Here is a 24,876-nt window from a genome sequence, read left to right as displayed (position 1 = left end):
AAATATACTCAGTATTTTTTTCTCTAGGAACTCAAAGGTTTTAAAGCAGATTCCCTGAAGGAACTGAATCTTACCCGGCTAAGCAACGTGAGGTTAAAGCACTTCCAGGTGCCGGGTTTGAGGGGAAGAAGCTTCTTGCTCTAAGCAGCTCCGTGCTTGAGAACCTACCTGTCCTCACTGAAAAGAAACCCGGTGTTCACAGCTGATGCTGCCGACAGACTGTTCTCCAGCTTTTCTTCTATTTATCAAAGAAATGTGAAATACATTTCTGCTTCACCACCTGCTAAGTGAGGGGCCACGAAAGTGAATTACACGTCACGCAGGGTTTGCGAAGGGACCATCCTCTCCCCTCTGACCTCATCCTATCAAGGAGATTTAGTTCAGTCAATTCCTAGCCTGGCTTTCCAAAAGTGAGCACACCAGGAGAAAATGGGGGAAAAGAGCTGTGCAGGGTTACTTGTTTCTAACGCCCCTTGCTTTGGTTCACTCTTTAAACTCTCATTGGACTTATTCCCTAACTTCTTTTTACTTACATTTGCATTGAGGTATAATTAATAAAAACTGTGTATATTTTAGGCATACAATGGACATGACAGACATATATAGATACAATTATTACAATTAAATTAATGAACACATCCTTCAGCACCCATCTAGTTACCATCAGGTGGCTTTAAGGATCAGAGTACAATTTCTGTCTGAACTCTTGGGGTCTCTGATAGAAACTCCAAGTAGAAGGAGAAAATTGCTTTTAAGCCGTAGCAGTAAAAGCACTTAGGCCATGCTAAACTGGGCAGACTCTATTTGCCTAAATAAGCAAATCGTCCTTCAGCGTCAGCAGTGTGGTGCACTCTTAGCTTTTAAGCCATAGTTAGCAAAGTAGTATATTATATACCACCTAGCCTGCATCTCTTTGTTGTTGTCAACAGAAAACGCCCGCAGGTAAGGTTGGGAGAGAAACTGGCTCTACAAGACTGTCCAGGAGAATTCGGCCCTTAGCTCCTTTCATTCCCAAATGCAGCTTGCAGCTTTCCAGATGAGAGTTCTGGATTCCTCAGGACCCACAGGGCGGATTCCTCTCTTGGGTAGGACATAACACTTTGCACATCTCTTGCATTTGAAGAACATCAAAATCCACTCTTGCCAGGCTTCTGCTTCATCTGACCTCACCCTGGGTTCTCTTGCTACCCGAAACTGGCCTGCTCCTCGCACCTGGTTTCCCCTCATCTCCTCCATCTCCTGGGGAGTCTCCCTCGGAGCGCCCCTCCCTCATCCAGTCACTCTGCATGATATCAATGTGCTCTTTTCCCTCCCTGAGAGCCTTCTCATGTCTGCCTGTCCACTCCAGAGCACAGGCTTTAAGCCTGTCTATTCACCAAGGCATCCTGCCAGTATATTCAAAGAGTGCATTCTGTAGGGAAAAAGTTAACCCAAGGAGACCAGCTGGCTGAGTGGTCCTCTCTACAGGTGAGCCCTAATCAGGCACCAGCCTCGGTTTTTGCTGTGGTCTCCAAGTCTCACTTGAACAGCTACCACCCCTTTAGTCCCGTCATGCTGTGAGCATCACCCTGGCTCCAGTCCCCACCCACCGCTCCGGATGACTTGGCATCGTGCTCTGGGCTCCCGCTGTGGACATGAGTCTGTGCAGCCTCCTCGTTTGATATCAGTTTGATCTGTCCAGGTTCTCGGTGGACACTTCCACTCCAGGGCCAGGAAATGATGATGTGGAGTACACAGTGAGCAGGTGCATTCTTAGTGTGTGCCAGAAGTATTACCTGATACTCAGTGTGCAAAAGACTGTAGTGAGTCTGGCTACAAAGCACAACTGAATATATAAATGTGTTACTCCTAAATCCCTACAGGTGCTCAAGAAAATACAGCTATACACATCAAAGAGGGAACCAAGGGGAGTACTCTAGAATTATGAGAAATGTTTTTAAGGAACTGCTGAATCTTTCATGATGAATTTAGTGTTCTTAGTAGAAAACTTTTACCTTATAAATGAAATCTTGAGGAGGAGGCCCCGTGAGAAGATAGCTATGATCATATTATTTTTATATATCATGCTATTTTGGCCAAAGAAGAGTGAAATCATCTGAATCTCTAACATACTTAAAATTCGAAGTACCAATTTTCAAGTAAAATACCTTTCCCAAAAGAATCCCTTACCATGCTCTGATTATGTTATCATCGTGAGAAATAATACACATTAGCACCCATTTGAAAATTTCAAAAGCCCACAACACATTCCAAGACTGCATTAGAGATGAAATCAGCAGGTGCGGATGCTGACCTGGCCTGACTCCTTAGTTTTACAGTGGGGTTTGTTTGCTCCCGAAACTGTGCAGATTTCACTGCTCTGCCTTCACTTTCTGCATGTGCATCAAGACTTAATATTTTCCCAAGAATAAAGCTTCTGTTAGTTTCTGTCAAAAATAAAAAATAAAAAAGCAGGCAGGCTTCCCTTTGAGACTCAGGACAGCACCTTGCATCAGGCACCACAGCCACGGGAATCAGTGCTGGGCACCGCTGGCAGAGAACTGGGACAGGTTCCAGTGCCGAGCTCACAGCCAGCCTGACCTGCAGCACCACATCGATGGCACACATCGCCCGCTCCTGATACCGGAAACTCAGCCATGCCAGTCACCCCTTCCTGGGGAAAAACCCAGCTGTGTCCTGATTTCCACCGCACCCGCAATTCAACCTGCTGAATTAAATCACACTCCTTGTTTTGATTCAAAGCCAGCGTGTTAAGGCCCACGATGTGAGGACAGCACCCAGACAGTGCGATCATGAGTTTAAAAATGCCTGAGTTCATCAGAGGCAGCGTTTCATATCCCACCATGACGTGAACCCCAAACAACTGTCAACAACACAGAGTAAGCATGGACGTGTCTGCTTTCCTGCTCGGTGCTGAATCACCCCTATTTTATGCAATGAAGCAGGGGAGGTGGAGCAATGTTTGGTCACCTAGATGGTGCCACAGACTTGTAAACAACGTACTGGTCGATGGAGTCAGGAAGCAGGCAGCAGCTTGTCTTTTAAGAAAAAGAAGAAATGCATTAGCTCAAAAGGGAGGCCGCGCTTAGGGTATTTATTTTGTTTGTAGCTTCATCTGAAATGGAAGCCATGAGAGCGCTTAGAAACCCTTCAGCTCTGAGGCAGGAGCCTGGAGATTGAGAGCAGGGATTGCAAGGGAAGGAAAGCGGCGGGGCTGCGGGAGGGCGCCGGTGTGAGAAGCAGCAGAGGCAAGTGCCTCCGACAGCACGGAGTCCGTTAGCTTCGGGACACAAGCACGGGAGGGAACGTGGCAAGGATGGACGCTGGGCTTGGAAGGGCAGCAAACCAGTCCCTCCGGCCCAGACCACGATGTGTGGTCTCTGCAGATCCTTTAGGTGGTGAGACATTCGTTTGTAAACTATCCTAAAAAGCACAGAGATCAGTGTCCTCTCACCAGTACGCACACAGCCTTCGCGTCATATTGCCAGTAAGGACTATAATGAGGAACCCAGACCGTGAAAGTGAACCTCTCTAGTCTTTTACTGAGGCTCCCATCCTAAACTTGAATGGAAGCTACGCAGCCACAGAGTCTCACACTTGGCATCTTTTGCAACTGATTGTGATAGTCTTTCACACTTCTGAGGCAGTATCCAGGCCTCTCCTTGGAATGAAACAGACACTGAAAGGACAGGGCACTCAAATCCAAGAGCACTGAAGACCTCAAAATACAGAGGTGGTCCCCTTGCAAACAGTGGATGCATATCATCGGAATGAATATTTAGGGCATCTTAGGGATGTCTTGCAGCATAAGATATAAAAGTGTCCAGTTCTCACAAAGATCTGCGGGGACATCATGCCACCAGGCTCAGGACAGCTCTGATGACCACGAGGACCAGAACTGGATCAAAGCACACTTTCTAGTGATGTGGTCTTTGTTCTCCTAGTGATTAACTACTCTTTACATAGTACATTAATTCCTTAAAACAACACAGACTATAAAGAAAGACATAATCAGAGTCACACAGGAGCACAGACATTAGAATAAAGAAGAGCTGTGAGCTACAGTCTGGCTGGGTCACGTGTTCTCAGAGGACCCCGTCACTGTGCATCCCACAGGCAGCTAAGAGTGCACACTCCAACATCCCCCTGCTGAGGGATGATTTGGATACGGACTCCAGCATCTAACAGGAGCCCAAGTTCAGCAAGCCGCTTCCTCTTTCTTGTCTTCTGGGTTTTGTTTTTTGTCTATACAGCTGAGATAGTTGTAACCAGTATGTCCCAGAGTCGACGTAAAGATGAAAGGAATGCATACGTATAGAGGATTTAGAACAATACCTGACATATAGCCAGGGCTGTGTACAGTCATTACTAACACAGTGATCACCAACACCATCGGCATGATTATTGGCAATCCCACCAGTGCCAAATGGAATACAATCCTCTCTCTCCAAGGCATGAAAATTCACCCAATATATGACTTTTAAAATATTACGTAATAGTGATTATTTCAACACAGCAATAATATATTCTGTTAAATATCTCAGTATGTTAAGCTTCTTCAGTTTTGGTGACATCAGAATCATTACCCACCATCACTGGCCATTTTCCACAGACAGGAAGGAAATGGCAGGGGATGGAAGGTTGTATTTGATTTTCATCCAACTAATATGAGTAAAATCTGCAAGGGTGTGTCAAGCAAAACAGAAAATCCTTCTGCAGACTCTGCAAAGTGAAACCTGTCATGGTGTGCAGCTTTCCCACCCAAGATGAGGATGAGTATAAATAAACCCACAGCATGAGGCGCTTCCCCCTCTGGAAATGTGGAGCATGTTCTAGCTTAACATTGTTAGGCAGGCTCTCACTGTTTTCAAAAATTGCATTAGCCCATAAACTCCTTCTAATTGGCAGATTTTAAAAATGATGTGCATGTTTACAGATCCCAATGATTTTGAGGAAGCAAATACCCATTTCCACCTCTTTGGCTCCCCTGCACATCATGCTGGTGACAGATGTCTCTGAACTACTCCAATGTCCCTGTCCAAATAGAAAATGTACATTTAATGACACCCATGTGTGTATATTTATAGTCCCAGGCATATCCCTGTATCTACAAAAAATTGTTCCCCTTAGCAATCACTTTTCTATTCAATATTAATGAATTTGTTGGCAGAAAGGTAGCTTTTATGTATACACGCACACACAAAAGGTAGGTTTTTGTAAATCAGGATAATTATAGATACACAGGTTTGCTTCAGTGTAAGTGGTCACAATGTTTTATATAATTTTCTTTTAAAAGCTCTGATTCTGGGTGCTTTTTCTTTCAGGGCGTGATTGTCAAGGTACCATTTATCGTGAAAGAGTCCAAGAAATGCAGCTTAGCGTCAGCTCTGCTGTCTCTGACTAATCTACAAGCCACCCACTTTAATGGCTCTTCATAAATAATTCAAATTTTAATTATGCCGCCAGCCTCTGACCTGAAGAGAAATGAAGAAAGGGAAGGAAAAGCTCAGAGCAGGGAGAGCTCTCGGTGGAATGGAACTGTGCCCGCAGCCAAGGACGCGGGTCTCAGAGCGCTCTTCCCCACGTACAATGCACCTGCTTCCTCTCCATGAATTTTTAAAAAATAAAATTAGTGTCCTTCCAGACATGCCACTGATAAGGAACCATGCACTCTAAAAGCAGGCATCTTCCCCTCGAAGAGCTTTGTTTCCCCATATCTAGAATCAGAACACGTGCCTCGATGACACAGTGCGCTGCTGGTTCCAAACCTCCCAGTCCACTCTGGGCTTTGTCTTTCTCCTGCAAAGTCGCTGAGGTTCATCTTGGTATCAAGCACCTTCCTATCCCCACGGTGATACACCAGGTCCCCGTTGTATTAAAAAAGCGACACGCAAGTCTGCTTGCACACCGGGGTCTTGTAAGTTATGGCTGGAGGGCCTGCCGCCAAGGGAATGGCTGGCTGCACAGACCTGGGAAAGCTGAGCGCATCTGTCTTGCAGAAAGCCAGCCAAGGTAGACCTGTCAGCGACGCGCGGGTGAACGGTCCCCTCCCACCTCGACACAGCTTTTAATTGCAGCAGGTCTGTCAACCGTTGACGAGCATCTGCTCATTAGACCAAAGCACTGCTTCTCCAATTGAAATGCTGACTCTCACCGTCTAATTTTTCTCTAAATTTTGCCTTACAGTTTTCCTAAAGCAATGTAAATCCAGTTATATTTGATCTAAGATCCCTGGGGCCAAATCTAACCCATGCATATTAATAATTTAGCTTTTCATTTTTTGGTGTCTGTAGAGTCTCATGCCTCTATTTAACAAAGACCACATTTGGATTTCATTCATGAAATCCCCAAATCCCATTTGCAATGGTCCTTTGGTTTGTTTGGAGACTTTGCAGACATATCCAGAGGTTGATTTAATCTGCTCTGGGTTTCTTTTCTACCTTTTGCTGCAATCCCTGTGAAAAGCCTGGAGACTCCATTGGACTGCATACAAGAGTATTACGTAGCCGTATGCAGGAAAGATTTATCTTAAACCTGTATCCTATTCTTCAACCACCTGCCACTATGTGCAGCCCACTTCCCATTTTCTGATGCTTTAAACCTTTGATTTTTCAAGTATTTTCCTCTCTACTTTCCTTCTCCCCTATCCAAGTTGTCATTCTGAGCTGAGATAGGCAATACAGAATCTTATAGATATATATTTGGTAACCTATTTGAAAGGCTCCATATCTGTCTGGATGGTGATAAAAGTATAATAGAAATACATTGTAGCTCATTAAATCATCTATTGGATCTACAAGGTGGCAGGTTTATTTGTATGTGAGCGTCTAAGGCACCATTTCTTATAAAATTATAGGGAGGCAGGCTTGTAGGAGCTGTTCAATTAACTTGGAAAAAAGTCACAGAGGCATTTCTATTCAATAAACCAATTTGGAAATGAGAGAAAAATCGCCCAGCCTTTAGATAATAATGAAGTCTGTCTCCTCTCTATCTGAAACCAGGCTGTGGTTTAAAATGCTCAAGGAGCTTTGGTCATCGGTGGACAGACACCTTCCCAGGTCAGTGCGGTTAGACAACGTCTGTGCTTCTACCACTTAAAGCATATATTCCCACTGCTCTTAAGTGAAGTTAGAGGCTTCTGTAAAAGCCACGGTGAATCTACTGTCATTTACATGTAAAATGCATCACAACAACTGCAAACATCAACTCTCAAGATCTGATGATAGCACAGGTCAGCGCCTGCAAGGTTGAGGTCAGAAGTTTACTACTGATGAGGAAAAGGCCTTCAGCTCATTCTCAACAGAGAATATCTGTCCTTTCTTTATGTCCAGGGAAGCTGTAAGGGCAGAGTCTGGAAAGCAGCTGCTTTGTGCTACAGGAGAAGTTCAATCACGGCCAAACACTTTTGAATATATTTTCATGTAACAGATCCAGCATCTGAAAGTTCTCAACACATGTATACAAAATCCAGCCTCCTGAAAACCTGCAAACCAACTTAAAGTGAAATAGATTCAAAGCAAATATCAAAATCACCCCCTAAAAAACCCTTTGTAAAATAAATAGTGAAATTTTTGGTGAAAAAATTATGGAAAAGGGTATAATTTGATCTCCATTTCTCCGAAAGAATAAGGTCTTCTCTTAGCACATCTGCTGGTAGACATGTGTACAATCACGAGCGTGCAAGCACGTGTACCTCTGGGTGTGCACAAAACAACTTTTCGTGTGTTCTGCCCATTTTCCTTTGCATTCTTAATCCTTGGCTTATTGATCTGCAGAAGGCCTGACTATCGATACAGACACTAGGATACTGCTCTTGTCTAACACAATTATTTATTCTCCCACACCAAATGAAAGGAAATCCAAAGCAGGAAAAGAGCTCAGAATAGTAAGTCTTCTAAGGATCTCTAGAGCCTCTATTGTGGTACACACACAGGGTGTATTCCTAGGCGATGGCGCTATTTGTGTGCTTCTCACATGAGTCCCTAAGTTCTTTGACTGCAGGTGTCCTGAACAGCAAGGATTTGTGTAACCAACGTTTGACCCCTTTTTATACATAATATCAGTATTATGATTTTCCTGCTGGATTGATGAAATTAAAGCTTTGAAAGCTGATTCCCTTAAACCTATAGAAACTGTAAACTACTGTTCTGGACCAAAATAAATTTTACCAATTTATAAGTAAGAATTATTTCACTATTTCTGACCAACTAAGACACTTACATATTTTATAGAGAGGAGTAAACTCTATTACTGGCATAACGTTTGAGAGGTTTTTTGTTTTGTTTTGTTTTTAAAAAAGGAAATTTTTAGTGAACTACAAAGTAGAGTTTGCAAAGATTAAAATAGACATAAGAAAATAGAGTGTTACCACTGCTCCAGTTAAAAGCTGTCTTTTTAAGTGTGTTGAGTGGCTAAGAGTTAACATTTCGGATGGTATCTCTGTAAATGTTCAGTAAGTGCTTTAACTACAAATCTCAGAAAGTGTTCTCCATGGAGAACGGGAGAGGTTCTCTAACACAAAGCGAAGAAATCGCCAGGTGAGGTGATGCGGGAGAGCCTGAGACATGTTGGTGTTTATTTAACTACAAAGCTTTATTAGTATAACCAAGCTACTTATCCTCTAACTTTGTCTCTTACTCAACTAAATCCACTAATGTGCAAAAAGAAGGATTAATTACTGGGGCCGTATGGACCAAGGTGGCAAATGCTGACATACCAGGTAAGCCCATGAGGCCGATCTTGTGCATGGTTATTAAAAACTGGAGGACCGAACACGCGCTTTGGAGGAAACAGAACAGAAAGAGCAGTTAGGGGACACCCCAGAGAAAGGAGAGGCTGCCAGGACAGGATGCAGGAGAACATGGTGATGGGTATCCCTGCAAGCAAGCAGCTGAGTAACTCAGGGTGGGCAGGAGAGAGGCGGAGAGGAGCCTCAGGGAGCACCAGTGGACAGCCCTCGTCTGCAGGAGGCTGGGAGGAAGCAGCACGCTGCCCCCTCTGGCCAGAGGGCAGCACCAGGAGGCCCCTGCGGCGTCTCCACTGAAAGAGGCCGGGACCCCCAGCCTAGAAACTTCCCTGCCCTCCTGGCTCCCAATCCGGACCCTGCACCCCCTGGAGCTGAGCATCAGGACAGCAGCCCTGTGGACACAACACCAAGTCAGGTCTTCAGAGACGCAGGACGTGAGCGACCAACCGGCCAGGGCTGCTGGATTCTCACCCAGGGAAACCACGGGACCAAAAATGTCCACCTTTTGAAGCCACTGTGGAGTCCTCTGATCCACAGCTTCCATATCCTATCAAGCTTATGCCCTAAATACAACCAGAAAAACCATAAAGGAAAACAAAAGGACAAAAGTGAGAGGCCATGTGTTATCTGTCTATCTAGTTGTTTCTCTTTTTTGAGCTGTTTTTGCTTTTTGAGTCAATGTTTGCTTTGTAGTCCAGGCTGTCCCTGAACTCACCATGAAGCCCAGGTGGACCCTGAACTTACGGCCGCCCTCCTGCCTCAGCTCCTGAGTGCTGGAATTACAGGTGTGCACCACCACGCCTGGCTTCAACTTAGCTCTTTAAAAAATACCCTGTTGAGGAGACCCTCTCAAATACTGCGTAAAACTTCAGACAGAGAATGTTAAAAACATGACTACAGCTTGGCAATGTATGCTAACAAAGTAAGAAATTTGCACATGTATTTGTATAAAAATGTATAAAAAGGGATTAATACTTGTGGTTCTAAAAATTTGAAGCAATTCTAAGTAAGCCACAGACACTGCTATCCTCATGATGCTGACACTAAACTTCTGTTTCCCTAACTATTATGAAGCCATGCATTATCCTACATTCCATATATTATGGAATATGTTCAATTCATGTTTATATTAGATGACATAAGAGTTTATCTTCAATACATTAAGTGTAAATAACTGACTTCAAACATAGTGAACAGTGTGCTCACAATGTAGTAGCCAGCTTGTGTGTGTGTGTGTGTGTGTGTGTGTGTGTGTGTGTGTGTGCGTGTGAATGCCTGTGAGTTCACCTGCAACAGTGGTGTCTACGTGTGTGCGCGGTGTGACTGAAGTCTGGTGATGCCTACAGTAAAGCTGGTTTATCACAGGAAGAGTCACAACACCACCGGGCCGCGCAGGGTCCTCCCCCACCCCATCACATCCCACATCTCCCCGTTTCCTGCGGCAGATGTGGTATCCCCTTTCCCACTGGTCTCCAGTGCCCGCTGCCTCCATGTCCTGAATCCATTCAAAACCTTTCCTTGCTATGCTCATTTTGACTTTGAGGAAGAGCAGAAGTTGCCCGGTGCCAGGTCCTGCAACTAAGGTGGGCGAGGACAGGACATCACCTTGGTTTTAGGAGCAGCCTTCCTGCTGGATGGAGCTCAGTGACAGCGCTCACCATATCATGGTCTTTATGAATGCCTGAACACTTAGAATGCACTTTCCCCTGAATGAAATCCTCATGGTCATCGGGAACCTCTTCCTGCAAAGGCCCTCTGGCCTCTCCTTGGACATCTGCACACTTCTGCTAGGGCTTTGCCAGGCCAGCTTTTTGTACCTGGGACTCTGAAGCTCCTAGGCCCCAGGGCCTTTGCACTCCCTCCCACCCTGCAGGTGGCTATTTCCATGGCCTTCAGCTGAGAGGACCTTGCTGGACAGGGACCCAACACCCATGCAGTCCCAGAGCTCACTTGGGCAATCTGCAGGGCATGTTTCACTAGGAGGATTTTCATCTTATTCATTTTGGGGTTTATCTTTCCCTTAATTCATAAAATACAGTCAGGAAACTCCACTGTGCAGACAACTGCCTCACTCCCAGGCCCTCTGCTCACTGCCGGGCGTTACTATTAATGATCTGCTTGTGAATCGAACAGACTAGGACGGAGGGACTGGGCAGACAAAAGCAGCCATCCCTACCGCCACTGACGAGAAAGGGTCCCCTACAAAGAGCAAAGGCCACGCACACCATTGTGGGGTCCACCCTAGCTCATTACACTCACACCAGTCAGGTAATTACGGTTTCCACTTCCTGACAGGCAAATCAGTCAAACAGGTAGTTTCGCTGTATCATAATCTTTTTTGTTTGTTTTCTTTTTTTTAATTTTTGAGGCAGCATCTCATTATGAGATTCAGGCTGGCCTTGAGCTCGATGTGATCCTTCTGCCTCAGCCTCCCCAGGGCAGAAACCACAGAGGCGTGCCATCACATGCCCTTATTTTGTAACTGAGATGAGTCTGTTTACTTTGGCTGAGGATCAGGCCAACAGAGAAGAGGGTTGGAGGCTCCCTCTTCAAGGGGGACTCAGCTTCACTCAGCTGGACTCCACATGGCCTTGTCCAGCCATTCCCTTACTCACAGCTGGAAATCGAAGCAGCTTTCTCTGCCTGCAGAATCTCCCCAGACACAGGCTCTGCAGAGAGACGCTCTCATATCCCCATCCAGAAGCCAGGAGCTTGTCTTCCCAGGCTCCCTGGTACCTGGGACTTGGCCAAGCACCTCAGCTTAGCCAACGAGACAGGCTGGTCTGACGAGACACCCAGAGACTCAAGCAAAGAATCCATCCGGCCACAGCTGTGGCTTCCGGATTCAGGGGCTGCAGGAGCAGCGCGGGCCGAGGTGCTCTGTTGAGGTGGTGGCACATCTGCCCTCTCTAGCTCTATGTGATCTTTCCCCCAGCTCTTAGCACTGTGACCCACCTAATACACAAGTTCAGCACCCACCTAATACATTGCTTTGATCAACAGTCCCAGTGTTTAAGTCCGCTGGCCAGTGCTCCTTATCTGACCCGGGTTATATCTTACTCGGACAGCTGCCCAGAAGTGTACGGGCACAGGAGAGGTGTGGACTCCCACTCTGGGCCTTTCAGAGCTGACTGGAGGTGGGGCAGCCAGCGCCATCAGTCTGACTGGACAGAGAAGGCACACGTGCCTGTGGCAGCATCAGTGAGATTCCACACTTAAATACTGACTTGTGTTCCTAGACAGGAAAGGTAAAACCGCTGGTTCTGGGATAGAAGCATAAATATGATTATGTAATAGAATCCTGGCAGTGGTGAAAATGTGAACTAAACCTACAATCTCCAACTCAACTGGGTATGTGTAAGTAATTATCAATTCATTGTATGTTATCAGTTAATTGTATGTTACACAAACTATGTAACTGATAGGAAATATGTAAGCATGCATATTTATACAAGCATGTAAATATTTGACAATATATCATTGTAGAATATTTTAAGACACAACTGAATTTTTAAAATTTTTAAAATTCTTCTGAACATACACATTATCTGTCACATACTCGACTTTCAGTAATATTGTCATATAAAAGGCCAGATGCCAGCCTTGTTATAGTAATACATTCTGTAGAAGAGACGAAAGAAAGTGATTAATTTTTGAAACAGCACTGATTCGCTAATATACCGGAAACAACAAACAGAATCAGACATCTTTCAGGCATAAGGAAAGTCCTGTCTGCGAGGCGACTCTAAGTGAGTGTCCCAAAAGTGATGATCGCACAGCTGAGAAGAAGCAAGGGCTGGCGCAGCTGCTGCGCCTCTCAGGTTACCCTGGGACGCAGACGAAATGTCACAATGACCGATAAAGAGAATGTGAGAAAACTTTATACTTACTTTCTTAAATCAAAGCAAGTTTTATGAATGAGACAATCATTAAAATATTAATTTTGAAAGATGAACAATATATTCCATTATGTATCATGATGTATTATGTTTTGTGTGTTGGTTGGTTTTGGTACTGGGAATCAAACTCAGGACCTTGCACTTGGCAGGAAGGTGCTTATCCCACTAAGCTATACCCCCAGCCCCTCTATCATGTATCATGAATAAACCATGCTACTTATCTGACAGCTCGGCTCGGTTCTGGCCTGTGGTGCCATTAGTGCACGAGGTTCCGTGCGTAACCCTCATGGGGAAAGGCAGGTAAGGCCAACAAAAGGACTAAGAAATGGTCATTTTTGGAATCCCAGGAACGAAACAGCGAGGCTCAAGTAATGAATCAAGATGTTCTGTGTGGTTGTTTTCTCATGTTAGCATTTTCCCAAATGAAGCTCTGATGTGTGTCATCTGAGTATCTCCAGAAATACAGCTGCCGTCCTCCTCCAGAGGCTACAGCAGCGTCTTCCCCCAGAGCTGTCCTGATAATGTGTCTGGCTCTGGGAGAAGCTAATGGCCTTCCTCATTAACGGAAATCGAAACATGCAGGGTTTTTGTCTACTTTTAATTGAGAAGCCAATTTAAGATCCCAGCATTTGAGAATCGCAGGGCCAGAAGAGTCTGCTATGCCCCCTTAGTCTTCCCATTTCACGTGGAGATCCTCTGTCCAGCTCAGGACCCATGGAGGACAAGAAGAGGCAGGAGAGAATTCAGCCTCCGGTTTGGAATCTGCTCAGTGTGTCTGCATGGCACCAAACGCACCCACTGAATTTCTTTAGCAGCAAATAAATGAAAATCCATCTCTACTGGCCTAATAAATATGGAATTCCCTGGATTAAAACACAGGTGACTCCAGATGTCCACCTGCTGTCCACCATGGCCACTATCACTGGAGCATCAAGTGACCGTGACCCGAAGAACTTGTGGGTTCACGACCTCAGAGTCCAGATCCACAGGGGAGAGGGGGGTCCCGATCTCACCATAGGGCTGTCACACATCCTGAGCTCTGTACTGTGGGCAGCGCCGCAGTCCTGGCACAGCAGAAGTCCACGGTGAGGTGCCCAGGCCTGGCCACAAGGTGACTCACAGTGTGATCACAGCAGAGCGATGTTCACAGAGGACAGGGTAGCCATGGCAGCCACCAGAAGAGAGGACCCGGGACAGGCATGCTCAGGACCGCTCCTGAGGGCTGGCCCCAGGCAGCAGGTGCCCCCGGCTATCGAAATCCAAGTTCCAAGCAGGGATGGCACAGGTGTCTGAGCCTGCAGGTGCCTGACCATGGAGAAGCACACCAAGGCCTGGGCTCACATTGCCATCCAGAAAGGTAAAGAATTCAAAAGACTGTCAATTACAGCGCAGATACTCAAAAACAGTTCACTATTCCATGTGCACTTTAGATCAATTTGAAAATTCCCAGTATAAGATGCATCGGTCGCATTACAAATCATAATTAAAAATTACAAATACTCTGATTATTTAAAACTCTGTCACTTCATTGTAAGATGGCAGCTCTCCTAGAAATATAAAGTTTACCTCTGCAATAGCTAATGGAGATATTTTATGGTAGCAGTCTTTAAAATCTTTCATAATATTGTAAATATCAAGAAAACCAAGTACACTTCATATGCTAAATGTTCATATAATCCATTGTTGGAATTCTGTTCAGATCCATTGAGTAATCTATGGAATTTGGTAAATATCCAAAGCAATATATACATCTTGGATAAAAACACTGGGGAAGAGATGTGATCCAGGCTTCCAGACCCACGAATCAAGCCCTGTCCTTCAGGGAGGGACGGGGAACACAGGGCTTGGGAGAGGTCATGTCTAATGTCTTACGAGATTTAGCTCAAGTGATTATCAAACTCTTTCACATTAACAACTAATTTCTGTGCTCCAACAAATGTCTTCATAATCCCATTTTATTAAAGAAAATCTGGTGTAAATGAAATTATCATATGGGAGAAGACCTGCAGAGGGTTATCTGCAAGGACACTTAAAACAATAAAATGGGTTCTAAACTAAAAACACGTATCTTTTAGGCTGTTTCTCATGTTTTCCCTGTAGCCCAAATCTCGTGTGTGTGTGTGTGTGTGTGTGTGTGTGTGTGTGTGTGTGTGTCTGTGTGTGTGTGTGGTGGGGAAGGTGACAGAGGGGACAGGCCAGGTACCCCGTGCCCATTCTAAATTGGGAACTCACTCAAGACAGGAATCACATTGAGGGCTGCGATGCAGCCCAGCTGGCAGTGAATAGCCCATCACAGTGTGCCCCAAAATCAAATTTAGTAAACCTGAAATTTCATCTTGGGCAACAGTGTCCGTGCCTTCAGAATTTTTCAAATATCTTTAACCTTATGACAGAACTTTAATTCCAACATCTGAGAGATTTATGTCTCCCGCACACTTCACAAAGCATTTCAGGGAGCCTGCTCCTCCAGCAATTGTATGTGGACGTCTTTAAAGCCTCCCTGAAGAGTGCCAGCCTACCGCTGCTGCAAGACTGAAGGTAGATAAAATCCATTTCAGAAAGTAAATGAAGAATGTGCCAATCCTTTCTAGTCTGTGTTCCAGAACTCCACCCGAACTTCCTCGAATTATCTGATGCTTTATGGCACAGTTTCAAGGGTACCTTCCTACAGCTGCCTTCTAAAAGCAGCAGAGGACAATTCAGTGATCGCCATGTCCACAACTGGGCAGGGTGAGTGGCCAAAGGTAACCCAGGCAGGATCCAGATGGCTTATGAATTGCCAGAAGTTTTAATTCATAAGAGAACAGATATTTATTCAAGTATTCTGATGCACAATAATAGCCCATGGAGGGGCATGGTTATCCCTTTAGGTCCTTTAACAAGGGCACAAATTCTACCTCCCAAAGACCCTACTCTTAATACCATCCCCTTGGGGGTGAGATTCCAAACAGGAATGTGGCAGAAATGGCAAACTTTAGGCCAAAACAATGGTATACAAGTTGCCTGGAGATTTTTCACAGCACACATCACACCCAAGGAGTTCCAACCCTTATTTTTAGTTAACCAACTCAAATATTTACACATGCAGTTGGGGTTTTTTGTTAATATCCCCCACCCCCCACCAAAACGACACCAGATTTTAGCTACCTGAGGCCTTGCCTACTCCTCAAAACCACACCCGATGGCCTCATTTCCCATTGGCTGGCCCTGGAGGAAACAACGGCCAGAGATCCAAGCCTGTGGCCACTCAGAGCCCCTCACCCAGGGACACGGGGGAGCGCCGTCCAGTGACAGCACCAGACCTTGACACCCCATCTCTGTCCTCCCAGGAGCCTTGGGTGACTGCATGGTCCTAGCCAGCGTACTTTTCCGAGATCTAAGGGTCATGGTATGCAGAAGTCATTCGAGAAACCCGCACCCCTAAATGAGCACCAACTCTTCAGCCCTTGCACAGGTTACAGAGTCAGCACAAGAAAGTGTGGGAAGCGGTCAGAGACAGGAGGGCTTCCGAGTCAGTACTGCCTGTGGTTTATGGAGTGCTGAGTCCGCAGTGTGAAGGGGCCGGAGAGTGAGCTGTAGAAATAAGAGCCTCCGGACAGTCACAGTCAGTGGTTCAGATAACACGGGAAGCTGCCGTGGCTTCCCGGCACACTGAGATCCATCGCTGAGGTTCTTCCAGCAGTGATGCCGTCCGGGGTCGGAGCCGGAGCCCACAGGCAGCCTGCCCACCATGCCGGTGTTGAGGGACCTTTGCTGCCTGGGAAGGAGCGGGTGAGCTCAGCTGCGAGCTGCATGGGGTGGATACAGCTGGCAGCAGGAATCCAGACAAGCACCAGGCTGAGAGGCTGCACACGGGCTCCCCGGGATCTGTCCTCCATCCTTTATTCATCCTTTGTCTCATTCTGCCATCCCCTTCTCTCTCCCCTCCTCCACCCTGTCTGCCTAGGTGGGCGCTCTCTGTCTGTCAAAGACCCCACAGATGTGAGCTGCCACCCCGAGCTCTACCACCCGGACTGCAATGCCAGGCGAGGGTGAAGATGAGCCTCCAAACAAGGCGCCAGAGTGACCTCACCGAGGTCTGTAACTCTCCGTCCAGCTCCTCTCGTGCCCCACTTTCTCGACTTTCTACTCTGAGTCACCGATGCCGTCACTAATGTCGCAGGGCTCTCGAGACAAAGCAGATTAGATCATGTCTGGATGCCTCATCTGGCCTGAGAAGCTAAACTTCTTATTGATAATAAAGGAAGAAAGGAGGGGAAAAAACCTCTGCATTGGCTTTCATTTCTTCTGGAAGCTACTCTGTTTTAAGCGTGTGTGAAGGTCTGTGCATCAAAAACGACACAGACATTTTTTTATTTTTCTAGAGGCTTCGGGACATGGAAATCAGGTAGGCTCTGGCTCCTGCACAAGTTAATGAACACTCACAGATTAGAAGAGAAACTAGAAGAAAAATGTCTTCTCTCCTTAATTATCAACTGATCTGATTTACAGTTCATTTGCTATTTATTATTACTGTCCCGTAAACCCTCTTTTTAATAACTTGTGTCTTTGACCTGGGGCCATGACAATTAGCCACAACGTAGTTTTTTCTTTTTAGTAGATTTCCAGAAAATAGCTTTGAGATCGATCGATCGCCCAGTCCCTGACACACAAATCAATTCGCAGGTGGCAAAGCAAGCCTGGACTTTCTGCTTCTCGCACTCTAGAGAGTTCCTTGTTCGTTTCCAAAACCGAATTTCTGAAAGCTCTCAATCCTATCTAGGCAGCAGGCACAGCCAGCCTGCAGGCCAGGGAGGCGCTGGAGAGAGAACCATGGCCCCGCCACCTTCCCTCCAGCCAGGGCTCTGAAGGCCTCAGGATCCAGTTGTCCTGCTCATGGGGAACATCTGCCCTGCACACTTCACTGCGCTGTCTCAGGTAAAGAAAATGCAGCAGAGGAAGCAGATGAATGACAAATTCAGAGCTCCTCAGAGGAGCACCAATATCCACTTTCAAAGGACAGCATGTGCTGCACCCTCCACTTCCAGATGTGGGCAGCAGAAGAGCCCTTAAGGACCCAAACATCCTCTAGTCTGCAAAGGATGCAGATGATTAAAATAAAGAGACAGCACAGGTGACCACCCACTGACAGCTGAAAGGGTAAAGCTCCAGCAGCCAGGGCCTTAGAGTAAGACCCCCTAGCTCCCTGCTTCGGCCTGGGTCTCGGGCTTGCACAGGAGGACACTTCCCAGCAGGGCCTGTAGGGTAGAGTCCTGCACCTTGGCTGCCTGCTCTCTGTGGTGTGAACAGCTCTGAGCGCCTGAGGCCCGGCTTCCCAAGGGGTACACGCTAGGGCAGCAAGAGCCATCAGGTCAGGACCCTGCAGTACTCTCCACAGTCCTTCAAGCAATAAAATTTGGTGGTATTATTCAATTTTTTTTGGCCATACTGGGGATTGAACCCCAGGTTTTCCCACTGAGCTACATCGCCAGCCTCTTGTTTATTTCTTTCCTTTGAGACAGGGTCTCAGTGAAGCTAGGATCGAACTCGCAAACCTCCTGCCTCAGCCTCCCAGAGTGCAGGGATTATAGAACTGTGCCGCCACGCCCGATTCATAGCCTATGAATGACTCAAAGGGAGTCAGGATGATGTAGGGAGTGTGTGGGCCTGTAGGAAGCATGGAAAAATACACACATGAAAAGCTGGCCTCACCCCCCACATACTACAACATTTGGCTTCTTTATTATCAGTGAACAACGTATTTCATTGAGTAATCCAGGCAGATTAAAAATGGTTCCTGCTTAAGTATTTGTATCCACAGACACTCACCTGTCTTTCACAGACCCCAGTTTAATATTCCACGTCTGCAAGGAATCTGCTGCTAATTGAGCTGGTTTTCCTCCAGTATTATTTTTAATTATTTAGAGTAGCAGGGAGCTCTTCCTAATTTCCCACCTGACTTCCAGGGCCCTAAAGAAGAGCTGCCGTGGCTCTCCGCTCTTATGAACGCACCGGGTATCAGAGAATCAGTCAGCTTAGGCATGAGTTCTCAGACGCTCTGCTGAGGTTATGAAAATGATCCCTTTTGGAGCAGTTCAGAGGGAACGTGCCACTGAGAGTGATGTCTAAGCCGCTGTGCAAGGTACTGTGACAGTGTGGACCTCAAAGGAGCCGCAGGAAGAGAGGCGCCCCGCTGCAATGAACACAGCCCATAGTTAAATAATAAATCACAACCCTGGAGCTGGGCTGCAAGAGTCACTGCCTATCCTACAGTCACCGCGACCACACAGAACAAATATTTAGCTGCACACAGTTGTGTATCTCGGTGGGGGCCAACTGGTGCAGTCTCCTGACTGCCCTTTCTACAGAAGATGAATGCTATTTGTTTACGATGAACTGAAAGTTGGAATGATATTATTTGAATTTATCAAAGCTACAATGGAACCAAGCACTAATCCCCACATTTAAATATATCCCCTGGCATGACTTGAGAACCAAGGGTCTAACATATACATAATTTAGCACAAACATCTTTGACACCTCACATATTTTCCTCTCCTTTTGCAAAAGAACAAAAGGCTTTCTGTAGGAGCCTGGAGTATTCTATTTGCTCTCAGACATGCCAATTCGGGATACAATGAACTCAATGAATTATTCATTTGGAACTTGGAGTTGTTTGTGGAGAGAAGTTTGCAGAGATTCAGAATAAAGAGGTGGGCAAAAGGGCAGGGGGCAGAAATGGGCACAAAAATAAAAACTGGCCAACCCCAGAGTAGGCACAGCCATGTAATTGATTTCTCATTTTGAATGAAAAGGAAGTCTTTCCGTTAACTAAGAAAGGAGACAGTGTTCTCACTGAGTTAAAGGACGGAGGGCAGAAGCACCACCATTCCAGGTAGCACACTGCAGGTGGGTCCTGAATCTCTGCCGACAAGTTCTTGCCCAGGTAGCTGAGTAAACAGCACCTGTTCCTGTGAAAACTGTCCCACTTTCCAGTTACAGCTCTTTTTTAAGGATGCGACCTAAGCGGGAGAGAGGTGTCCATGTAGAATTTTCCCTAGTCACTGGCAGAGCAGCCTTTATTCTGACACTGGGCACACAGACACAGGACACACCCTGGCCGCGACAGAGCCCCACTGCCACGTCTCGCCTCCTCTTCCCCTGAACACTTTTGTCCCCTCAGAGGAGAACTTATAACACAGTTGTGATTTCCAACACTGAAAGCAGAAGCTCCTCAGTGCAAAGGAAAGCAGAGACTAGGCTGCCACAGTCAGGGGAGAGGTCCTGGGGTCCACCCTGGAGGACGTGGTCAGGGAAGGTCCAGGACAGCCAGGCGTGTTCCACAGAACGGATCAAAGGGGCAGTTCGTTGGCACAAAGGAGGAGTGGAAAATTTGTTGCTATTTCATCTTCAGGTCATTGTAAAAGTCAATAATTCAAGCAGAACACAGCTGTCCCTTTCAGTCCTATTACAGGAGCTCAAAATAGACATACCCATGGGCAAAGAGAGGGTTAAAGATGAATTTGGGGGTGTGCGCTAGAGGTTACACAGCATCTTATAAGAGCAACACAAATGCAGCCCGCACACTTACTTCCAAGTAGTAACTGTACAAGTACTTCGTTTCATTTTTAATTAAACTGCAGTTTTCCCATATGAGACAGATGTTTCATTTAAATCTCAGTCAGTGCTACAAGTCCTGTAAGGAAAGAGGGTGCGGTTTTATAAATTCTCACCACACTCTATTCCATTCTAGGGCTTCCCCCCAACTCAGCCACCCTCTAAGGCTTTAGCTTTCTTTCATTGGGTGCCTCCGTCTTGCTATGGAACAACCTAAAGCTGGCATACTTGGGCTAAATTTAGGTAACAGCCATAAAATTCTTGCTGTAAGAAATATTTACTTTTCTCCTATCACGACCCTTTTGACATGCACACATGCGTATGCACACTCACACACACACACACACCCCGAAGCATTTCCTTCCTCCCTGAACTTCCTTCCCACTGTCAGCAGGCACCACTCTAAGGGAGCTCGGTCTTGGCACTGACATAATTACGGTAATGGGCATCTTCCTCAGAGCGCGGCAGGGCACTACACTATGACACTACTTTCTGTCTTTTATAACTTCCTGATTTCCCTGGAGTCACATGCAGGCTGCTAAAGGAAAAGTCAATCCCTCAAACAGGGTCTAGCACTCTGGGAAGCCCATGCCCCTGCTGGTGGACACTACGCCTGGCTGCTGGGATGTGGACAGGGGCCCGCCAGTTTCTGATCTCAATTTCTGGATCATTTTTTTTTTTAAACCTATATAGTGTGTTCAGTGTTTGTTTCAGCACTGTTTGGAGTAGTTCCCCCTGGGGCTTCCAAGACAAAGGACCTGGGGAAAACAATTTTTTCTTACTTGCTTGTCCAACCTGGTGGGGGAGTGCCTGCTTGTTGGGGACCACAAATTCACAGTGACTGTTTTTACATTTTCCCTATGGAACAGAAGGAAGAATTGGGGTTACTGGTACCATCCATCTGACATTTCCTATTGACTCTTCTTAGTATAAAATCATCTATACCTTTTGAGTCATCTCAGGATTATACTCAAAATCAAGATACTTCTAAATTAACATAATCCGATACTTGGAAAAGTCTTTGAACCACTCCCAAGATCCCGCTGAGTTTCCTGCTTTTTCCACTCTAATCTGTTCCTTGACTGATAAAGCACATGTGGGCTGCTCAGAGACATTTCTCCTCTTAGCCCCCAGAGTTGCAAACTCTGCAGAGGGTGTGATCTCCCTAGAACCCTAAAATCATATCACTTGTCTCATTTATTTTAAGCCTTCACCATACACCCGTTTGGGAGATTGGGGATTAGGCAAGGTCCCCAACACCTGCTTGACCCGATGAGAATTCTCCCTGGAAGCTGCGCCCCTCTGGATGAGGTACAGCTGCTGGCCTCAGCCCTGGGCTCTGCCTGCACAAGCTGCTGCCTTACAGACTGCCCTTACAGAGCTGGAACTGCACCTCTCTGGAGCTGGACTTGCATGTCATTTGTCTGGGCAAACTTCCAGCTCTTCTGGTTAATGGTTTTTCTGACCAGTGATGCCTTCCAACCTGGGTGTCAAGTCCTGGAGTTATGGGAAACTCCACCTAGCTGTGTGCAATTTAAACACCAAATGTCTATTTGAGTTCACGACTGTACTTTCATAATACATACATATTTATCATAAGAATCATACTATTTGCATACATATGCATGTGTTAAAAATAACTTACCAGCTCTTCATTTTCAATTGTTTTTCTTCTTTAAGACAGGGTCTAACTATGTAGACCAAGCTGGCTTCAAACTCAGGGCAACCCTCTTGCCTCAGCCTCCCAAGTGGAGTGCTGGAATCACAGGGGTACACCATCATGCCCAATTGGGTCTCTATTCTTTTTTAAAATAAAACACGGTTTGATTTTGGACCTCCTGCATCAGTGATGGCAAACCTTTCCGAGCTTTAACTGATAACAAACAGCCCTGTGCCGTGAGTGCCTTAGGTTGGCCACCAGTGCCCTGACTGATCTGCAGCCTAAGGCCAGCGAGTACCTTCTGTTTTTGTCCTCTTTTCTCTAGGAAAGTGTCCTTCACTTTGTCTTTCTTACTTTCTACTTAATGTATTTATTTCTGATAAACATTTATAAATTCTTAAATTTATAATATATATATATATACTATACACTATACTATTCAACATATGTACCATTATACAGATACAATATATGCACAGTATACACTTACAAACACACACACACACACACACACGCACGTATATATCTTTGATCTTCTTCCAAACATGAACGATCTCTAAGTGAAGCTACTTATTGCAGTGCTTTTTAAAGGGCTCCTCTGCTTCTGCGTTCTCCTTTCTCCTCCACATTCCCTTTGTCACCTGATTCCCTCCTCCGTGTCAAGTTCCCCTCCAGTAGACCTCATCTCCATGGGGCCACACATGAGGGCACGGCATGGAAGAGCGAAGTGAAGCATGGGCACAGTGATGCCGCCCCAAGATTCTCTCGACATGGCAGTGCTTGTGGCATCCTGAGATGTCGCTGTCTGCAGATCCCCCGCCCGCTGGGTCAACAGCTCCAAAACTGAAGCCTCTCAACTCCTAATTCCAGGACTGAGGAGGTCAGGAGTCGGAGGCTCACAGCTCAGAGTGCAGCCTGCGTGAGTCTCTGCTCCGTGGAGCCGACCTCACTCCTGCCTCCCCACTGCAGGCTGCACCCCTGGCTCCTGGCTTCTACTCGGCCGAGCAGGCTGCACCCCTGGCTCCTGGCTTCTACTCGGCCGAGCGCAAGGTAGATCTGTGGCCAAGGAACTTTGCTGCAAGCTCCCCGGCCCAGCAGCACCCGCTGCCTGAGTTCTGAGATGTAAGTGGGATTATTTCTCACACAGTCCACTTCTGCCATGTCTCACCCCACGGTCAGCTCTGAGCTCTGCCACACCTCAGCTTTCAGAGCCAAGGCTCACGCTTCAGGCTCTGCACTGCTGCCAGCATCCCTTGGCTCGCAGGACTCCTCCACTACAAGCTTCGTCCTCGGAGTTTTAACCATTTTTTATCCTTTATGTTATTCAAAGGGAAGTTTCGGAGGGGTCAAATCAATGTTTCTTTAAAACCACCATGTCTAATCAGAATTCAAGTAAACGTTTTATCTACATTGACCAACGTAACAAACCAGAAGGCTCCATTTTGATACAGTGAAGTATCTAGAAATTTTATTTCTGAACACTAGACAGTGTTTAATATGAACAAAGTAACTGTATTAAATATAATTCAACGATTTATATGTAAAACCTGTAAAATGGAAAAATGAAAAATAATTCAGGTGAAATAAATTCGCTTTATCACCATATTCTCTTGAATTGAATTCAGAGTCATTTGCACTTGAAATTTCCGTATGGCAGCATGATGCATCATTTATTTTTAAAATAACTGAGTTTTCCGAGGAAACACAAACATGACTTTTTGGTATCCAAGTGAGCTATTTTAGTCCTGGGAGATAAAGGAATTTATAGATAGAAAAGGAGATTTGACTAATAAGTCAAGTCATTAACTACCTCTTAATGTTAAAAACATATTTCTTGAGTCAAGAAATCTCCCATGCATAAATTAACCACAGAAGAATCCCTTATCACAAAAAATAATTGGCCAGATTTGGAAAAGTTATATCCCTTTCAGTCCAGAGAGATACAAGAAAATTTAAAACAGTCTACAAATTGTTTCAATTGTGTTCTGAAATTTCATAATGGTACTGAACACACTAGTAAATTTAAAACCTTTTATTTTCCCTTCTACTTTTCTACCCACATTATATTGTTAAATAAGTTTTCTTCGTTTCTGTAAGATGATACATTCCTATTATAAACATCGAGATAATGAAAAAGAGTTAAATCAAGAACAAAACATCAACAGCAGAGAACTAGAATACAAAGACCCAGAAGTGTAGCTTGTTAATATTTTTATACGCCACATTAAACAAGAAACAGATGGAAGACCTCCCATCTAACTACGAGTGTACACAATCTTTCAGGAAGAACGAAACTTGAGGCTTCATTTCTGGAGAAACCATCTATTTCCAATTCTCCATTCCTCTCATCTCCTCAGTCTTCCACAGAGGAGAACCATCTTTGAACTTCAAAGTTAATGGCTCATGTTTCTGGTTATGGTAAGACAACAAGTATCTGAAGACACAAATTCCTACATCTTAGTAAAAATTAAGACTAGTCGAAGGCTTATCATTTCAGCCAGAAGGAGTGAGTTTAAGGGGTCCACTGCACATAATAACAAGGTACTGTACTTTTTAAAACTGCTCACTGTAGACTTGGAGTGTATTCACCACAAAGAAATAGTAAGTATGAGAGGTGATGCATGTATTAATTAACTGGGTTTAGCTATTCTACAATAAATACAGACTTCAGAACATGACGCTGTCACACTGGATGCCATATATATGGAAACCGTGTATGTGTGCATACATATATGTAATATTGTACATATATGTAATATTGTTAGGTAAACAATACAGCTCTGTGATAAATGCAGAATAAAAAATACATTGAAATGAGCACCTAGGTCACTTACTCACTGAGCCTTTCCAGAAGAGCGAATTCTCTCCCGCCTCGACTCTGACTCAGACACTTTACTGGGGCGGGGGGGGGGGGGACCTCCAAAATTTCGCAGGACAGATGGTTTAGTGATTTTCACGGTCTGCCCATCAATGAG

At 45.5% G+C, this 24,876-nt stretch overlaps 1 protein-coding gene and 1 long non-coding RNA gene across 5 annotated transcripts in view; one reads left to right on the top strand and one right to left on the bottom strand.

The window, feature by feature from the left end:
* Cacna2d1 (calcium voltage-gated channel auxiliary subunit alpha2delta 1) overlaps positions 1 to 24,876 on the bottom strand; it is a 401,933-nt gene that overhangs the window by 263,082 nt on the left and 113,975 nt on the right. The window lies entirely within an intron of this gene.
* Positions 16,252 to 16,908, top strand: LOC134473368 (uncharacterized). Its single transcript, XR_010043607.1, has 2 exons — positions 16,252 to 16,416; positions 16,592 to 16,908. It is a non-coding gene; the product is annotated as an uncharacterized LOC134473368 (long non-coding RNA).

This window comes from Cavia porcellus, unplaced genomic scaffold (assembly GCF_034190915.1).
Source record: "Cavia porcellus strain 051 isolate PalLab524CR breed Dunkin Hartley unplaced genomic scaffold, mCavPor4.1 scaffold_2, whole genome shotgun sequence".
Lineage (NCBI taxonomy): Eukaryota > Metazoa > Chordata > Mammalia > Rodentia > Caviidae > Cavia > Cavia porcellus.
The sequence above is the reverse complement of the archived record's forward strand: the minus strand, read 5'-3'. Positions and strand labels throughout refer to the sequence as shown.